We start from the raw sequence: 7284 nt of genomic DNA on the forward strand, positions 1-7284 counted from the left end.
GGTGGAAGCTAGTTAAACTGCATTGTGCTTTTACTTGAGTCACTTGAGTCCAACATCAAAAGGAGGATGCATTGACAATTCGAAATCTCAAAATCAAATGAACACCAAGTTAGCTGACATGGCAAAGGCTTGAAAAAAGGGGCTTTGCAGAGATAGAGGAAGAAATGACAATATGTAGGAAAAGGTAAAGAGAAAAGCCCACTCCAGATGTGTGACATCATCCTCCCCGCTGCTTCCATCCAGACCAAACAGGGCCATGTGTCTGGTTTTCATTTACTTCTTTTCTCCCCCTCTTCTCTTCTCTCCTCTCCCTCCTTTTTTTCTTCTTTTTTTAGAGAAAGTGGGCGGAGGAAGAGAGATGGCAGAACTCCAGGAGTTTAGAAGTTTGTCCCATCTCAGCCTTGAACTCAGCACCACAGCTCCTCTGGTTTGAGACCGGGAGGGTGCCTGTCTCTTTCTTTCTCAACCATTTCCCCTCTTCATTCACGACCTCTCTCTGTCTCTCTCTCTGCATCTCTTATCAGTGGCCTTATTACTGCTTTGCTCAGCTACCTTCCTTCGGGGGGTGCTGGAAAAGCCAGCGAAGGGAATTTACCAGGAGGATAATGCCCAGTAGTCTAGTTCTCAGTCGTTTTACATAACTGATATCATTTTCCCTCAAAAACGAATCCAGTGGAGTACAGCTACTTCAGCTCAGGGTAAGTTTTGAATGTGCCGGTGGTGTTGTTGCAGAAAAAGTTTGCATGCTCGCTCAATTTCACTTTTACTTTAAGTTTGACCTCAGTTGCACTTTACATGATTATATATAGTGCATTGACCATAGCATAGTTTCAAGTCAGAACATGTAAAGTCATGATGGGTGAGATAATAGGAGGTTTGTGCAAGACTTTCTGGCATCTACCTCATAAATATCAAACAGCATGCTTTTAGCACTAACACTGAAACCTATACTTTAGTGGTGAGAGTGCTGTGAGGGCAAGAGGTGAGCCGCAGTTAGGGTGAAGGAGGAGACCTCAGCAATGTAGTGAATGATACATGTGAGTGGAGAGAGAAGCATGTTTGCCCCTTCTGTTAAAACTTCTGTGTGACTTTTTTGTCTTTGCTTTATAAATGTCAAATAAATATGTGGTGTAAAATCCCAGAGATGCTACATAAGGTCTTGAAAAATAAGGCATTACTTTGCACCATATGATATACAATTATCCTTTAAGCAAGTAAAACCACAAGCACCATGCTTTGCGATTTCACTAAATAGCTAATATCAAGATGTGAGGACTACTGTTTTTGTCTTTGAGGATAGAAGAGGATAATTTGTTCCATTAGATTGAATGGGGATTCTTATAGTAACCAAATTTTAAAGTCTCCCCACCCACATGAGAGCTCTAATGAAGAATAGTCGAATGGCTAGATGTTTCCGCTGCAGCCCAATACCACACCCTCCCTGAAACCAGTGCACAAGTGGAAAAGTGTGAACTAAGTGTTCCATGCTTCTGGCCAGATGCACCAGGAGAGCCAAAAGAGGGCTAGTCTATTGGTGGGTGGATGAGAGGTGGTGCTGGTGGTGGTAGAAGGGGGAGCTGCAGGGTTTAGTTGACCAGGTGTGAGTCATTAATCTTCCATTTCTCCTGTACGACTGTCCAAGCGGAGATGGAGGAGTTCAGCAGTGTTTCAGTGTATCCATGTGGGATTTGATGAATTAACTTGTCATATTCTTCCGAATCCAAACGTAATGAGAATGCACTGGAAAAATGATCATGAGTAATTCTCATGAGCTACTGTTCCACGTACTTGTGTGTTTTGCGTGTAAACCCGTTGCTGTGATACAGAGAGGAAGAGCTTGGTCGCGATTCAAATATGCTAGAGGAAACTTGGTGCGCGTTCCAGATTTGGTTTTATGTGTTTGAATTTTTTTTCGACATGATTTACTACCAGCATTACGACAGTGCTGCAGCTCCCTTTGTAAGCTGGTATCAAAACCTTTATTGGCAGTGGTGCATCGGGACGATTCTTAACAAAAGGGATTTTTAGATATACAGAATAAATCACGATTAATGTGTTTTATAGCTGCTCTGCTCTCTCCAGCTTTTGTCTCTTTTTTTCCATGATGCAGTGCAGATGTTTGGAAAGTTGGAAGAGTTTTCAGAATGCTCTAGTCTCAGGGGTTTAGTACCCCAATCTTCTCTTTTTAAGAAGGCAACCATGAATAATTGTAAGAAATCTGAAGCATATTCTGGTTGGTGAAAGCACGTTTGAGTGGCTGCAAGCGTGCAGACAGATTAATTATAGTGCAATCACTTGCACAGGTCAGCTTAAAGGTATATCAGAAGGAAATCAGGCTTTAAAACAGACCTTTTCCTTGGCTACAAGTTGATCCAGCGTGTGCATCTCTCTCGTCTTTACCAATGCTACAGGAGTGTCAGGTTTAATATGTGAACAGGCTCAGATCGAGCACACATCTGCCAGGTGTCAGACGGTCTAACACACACCAGCTGTGTAGAACTGCCTGTTCAGCCAGCCTCCCCCTCCCGCCTTTTTAACTTCATCATTGATCTTCCTCTCATCTGCTCCACACATGTCACATTGCATCCTTACAGCTGAGGGGTGGCGTGCGGTTGGATGTGCAGGTCCTCACAGATGCAGGATTGACTTTTACATGCTGGAGCACAAAGTCACAAGTGATATTTGTTCACCAGCGAGTGGCGGTGTGGCACCACCTCACGATCAGAACACTTGTAAGAATCTCATGCCTTGTGATTTCACTTATCTGATATAAAAGATACATCTTGTGCATAGAGAGCAGGCCTTAAAAACGGATTTGTGGGGATTGGCAGTGGCATTAAATGTAACAATAAAAGAAACATATAAAAGTGTAGATGCTGGTTCAGCCTTTATTATGACTCATTAAAGTGTGGATTTCTCATTAAAGTTTCCTGTTAGGTGGATTTTATCCTCTATTTGCTTATTTAAACTAACAGTTAGAATGTTCCCCCTCTTCTCCAGCAGTGCACATGTAGATTTATAGTTAATGACTCAATTATATTAAAGTAAATTAATGGAAACCATTAGCTAGTATGATGGAGCAAATATAACAACATCTTGTTTATACAGTGAGATGAAAGATCATGTGTGGCTCCCAGTAGTTGAGGTGATGTAAGAAGACATGCTACTGCCATTGACACTGGCTCACTTTTATTTTAAAGTTAGGATAGTATTGTATTTCAAAGTAAAAGACTTAATGTCCCAAATATACCTGTAAGGGCTAAATGCCAACTGTGTTATATAAATGCAGCTCTTTCATCAACATTAATTTTAATAGTTTAATTTGAACACAGGGCCTTAAATTTGTATACTTCAGGCCAGGTTCACTGTTTAACACACGGGTTTTTAAAATCTGTAATCGTTGAGTGTTTAGTGCTTGGCTGGAGCAAAAACAAGCCATCATATGGTGAAAACCTATAGGTTAATATGATCCACATTGAGAATGTGTGTGTGGTGTACAAAAAATTAAACAGCATTAACTATACTTAAAGTGAGTAAAATAAAAGTGCTCATTATGTAGAAACATACAAATTACATTACAGAGTCACAGTTTTTACAATTTTAATGACATATTTATTAAGTTAGTTATTTAGTTACTTTGTAGTTCTAACATATGACACCATAATACATTAGATTTATAATTCTAAATCTAAAATAATACATTTGGCAGACACATGACCACTGACCATTTACATTAACTTGTCTGCCACTTAATCATTCATGTCAACATGATTGCCAGATTGTCCAGATGAAGTGAATAACGCCTCTGCAACAGAGGCCTAAATACTGGTGGAAACAGTTTGTCCCAAATGGTTGTGAGTGGTGCTTGGAGTGTGATGGCATTTGCAGGGATAATGAAAGCCTCAGTAATGTAAGTCTACACTTGTCACTAGGGAAAAAGGTGTATTCCCTAACAGATTGGCAAAAACCTGCTTGGTCTCTAGCTTATTTCACAGGTGGTAGTTTGAATAGCAGTGACAAACCTGTCTACAAAAACTGCCCGGGTATTTTCCGAGCTGCTGTAAAACTGTGAAAAGTGGAACACAAAGTGAAAATGGAGAATGTTCATCTTCAATGTAAAGAGTTGTGCCTCAGCGCTGTCAACATGTTTTAAAAGCCACAGCTTTTACTTTTAAGGCAAACCTTTTCCATTTCCAGTATGTGTCACACTTTTTCAAGTTTTACTACTGCTGGGCTCATAGTTGGAACTACAGGCAACTTTGGCAATCTGCTAGCAACCAATAATCACACAGGAGGTTTTTGGTACAGCACTTTCTTTCCAACTGATTTGAGTGAAATCCCAGTGTAAGCCAGGCTCTTCCAGGAACCACTGCCAACCAGGGGAGTACATGTTCCCCTAGCAGCAAATGGTTGCATCACATCAACTATGGCAGACAGCTATTGAGTAATTTGTACATGACATCAAGTGATGAACCTCACTATAGTACAAAGTACACATTTACATTGAAAATATGTAAGTACAAAGCATTACTTGATAAAATACTTGTACTTTAAAACTTTCCATAATTTACTTAAGTTACCGTACATAGTTATATTTCATTGTTGGTTTTATCCACACTCTCATCTAATGACATTGGTGGGTGGGGCACTATTATGAAGGAGTGGGTGCCACCCGATGTCCCCCCAATATATATATATATGTGTGTGTGTGTGTGTGTGTGTGTGAGGACCAGCTGCGATTGTATTTACAGAGGGTTCGCAGGCACATTGCAGCACATATCTTCTGTAAATGTAAATCGACTGTATACACTGTGGAGTGTTTCTGCTTGTGTAACTTAAAGGATGTGTTTTCAGTCTGACACTTCATGGTCGTGACTTGATCACAGACAAAGTGTTGATGTTGCATATTCACTGAAGTACACATACCGAGGTACACTAGATGATATAGGTAGTTGAATGACCTAAAATATCATAAACTTGCTAAAGTTTAAAATGTAAAAAGGCTAAACATCGGCGCCACCCAGTGGAAGCTGTGAAAAAAAGATATGTAATGGGCTACAAGCTACACAAAGATCAAAACAGCTATTGCAGTTACTGGCTCATTTCTATTCAAACACAACTTTAATGGTATTTTTAAAGATTCTATTCACATTAAACCCACAGAGAGATACTGTTCCAGTATGTACTTAACAGTAGATTAAATGACAAAGAATAATGTGTGCTGATTTCAGTGGCTCACTGATGAGCCTTTTTGCACCTTTCCCTGTTTGTTCTTTGTGGCTTAGACGTTCCATTAGCGCTCTGTTGTTTGCTATCAAAACCTGGACCTGATGGTAGCATGCCAGAAACAAACTGTTCAGCTTGTTTTTAGAGATGAAGTGGGAAAAAATTGCAGCTTTAAGTTGCTAATTTTCTTCATGAATGCTCTGTCCCTGTGCTGCCATTGTTTTGGTTGCTTCTATCAGTGAAAACAAGATTCTCCTGCCCTGCTATGTTTTCCTCTGCGGTGATGAGGGGAAGCCATAGTGTTCACACACTGGACGAGCCTGGCTGAACTCTTCAGAGCAGTGGTTTTTGTGTGACCCCAAATCACATGGGTGAACACAAACATCTGTCGCAGTGTCCAAGGCAGCTTAGATTTCCTTGAAATGAATGCTCTTACTGGTTTAAGCCCAATATGGAGAGTAACAGCATCTGGGGACTACAGGGATATTTTACACTTCCCTTATGTGGTTGATCTATATACTGTATATGTTTGTTTCATAAAGCAAACACTAATGCTGAAAATTTAAGGAATAACTCCAAATGTGGACTTTATGGGCACTATACACTGACCTTATAAATGTGATTGCTATTATTTGTGTGACACAGCTCTGCAGCTGTTTTCAGTAGTTTTATTTCCTTCACCAGCATTCATCTGCAGGCCAACTTTTGAAAAGTTATGTTTTGTTTGCATTTGAAAGGTCATACTGGCTCACTTGTCTAAGATGGGAATACAAATACAGAGTTGTATGGTCATCTGCAAAACATGGCCTGCACAAACAGAGTGCACAGCAAAGTATAAACACCATGACTCAGTGCCTGCAATTCTGCATAGAGTACAATGTGTTTAGACTTCATTATAGATTAAATCTACTGTAGCAGACATAGTACTTTTTTGGCTTTTTCTTCTAAGTCTAACACTAGTGCCTTGATGTAATTTAATGTTGTTTTTAAACACCTTGCCAGAAAATTCTTCTTTTGTGTTTTCATTTTCAATATCTACTAATTTTGGACCAAATAGTTGCTGCATAATCCACTTAAACTTACTAACATGCTTTTACCTGGCATTCAATTGACCACATGACATTTTTAAGATCAGATTCAAGGGCTCATGCATGGCATGGAAATCTAGAGGAGTTTCCATAACTTCAACAAGGCAGCTATATGCTGGCTCGCACAATAAAAATAAGCTAACAATAAAATATGGCATTAGCCAAGTTCCAGCTGACTAAAACAAACAAACAAAAAAGAACAAGAAAAATGTAAAATACTGTAAAAAATGGCCCTGATATTGAGGGTGCTCATTCAAAATTAGATTTTTTGACAAAGACCACAGGATCAAGGTCAAACAATCCCTGGAGAAATTAGATATATATCACTTTATTATAAAAGGTGCTATATCTGCATTCTCCACCAGAGGTCAATAGTCTGTTTATTTAGCTTGCGTTTTGTGCACTGGAAAATACAAACTTTGTTGACATGAAAAAGACCTCCCCTTTTTATAAACTAAAGACATCTACCATAAACCCTTTATGATCCAAAATGTGACTTTTCTCACACCTAACCACCGAGTGCTGAGCTTTTAGCGCTTTTCCTAACAGGCTCTGGGGCTATTAAAAAGACAGTGCTGGGTTTGGTTTAATATCCATCATTACCTTAATGAAGAAGAATTTATTGGTACAATGTGCCATTTAATTCATAAGTATTAACCTTTTTGTTTTTGCATTCACTTCCTTGAGTTGAAATGCTTCTTGAGTGGTGAGTCATGCAGATGTTACAAGCATATGTTTATTTCCGCTCTGTCAGCTTCTTCTTAGATACGATTTTTGCACTTTGCTTTTATGCTCTTGGATCTTGAAAAGCTGTACAGACTTCTCTGTTCACGAAGGGCTTTGAATGAGTTGTGGGCTGGGATTTATGGGTTATGATGGTTATGGGAATGAATCATGTCAAAGACAAGTCCTCCACTGTGTGTGTGTGTGTGTGTGTGTGTGTGTGTGTGTGTGTGTGTGTGTGTGTGTG

At 39.6% G+C, this 7284-nt stretch overlaps 1 protein-coding gene across 2 annotated transcripts in view; it reads left to right on the forward strand.

The window, feature by feature from the left end:
* Positions 1 to 386: 386 nt before the first annotated feature.
* The window catches only part of LOC102305041 (collagen alpha-3(VI) chain), a 46202-nt gene continuing 39304 nt past the window's right edge, over positions 387 to 7284 (forward strand). For both annotated transcript variants that reach the window (XM_042218569.1, XM_042218572.1), the window contains exon 1: positions 387 to 698. The gene's annotated coding sequence lies outside the window, so the exon portion shown is untranslated. The remainder of the gene's footprint in view (positions 699 to 7284) is intronic.

Source organism: Haplochromis burtoni, unplaced genomic scaffold (genome assembly GCF_018398535.1).
Source record: "Haplochromis burtoni strain Fernald_Lab_line unplaced genomic scaffold, NCSU_Asbu1 Contig_20, whole genome shotgun sequence".
Lineage (NCBI taxonomy): Eukaryota > Metazoa > Chordata > Actinopteri > Cichliformes > Cichlidae > Haplochromis > Haplochromis burtoni.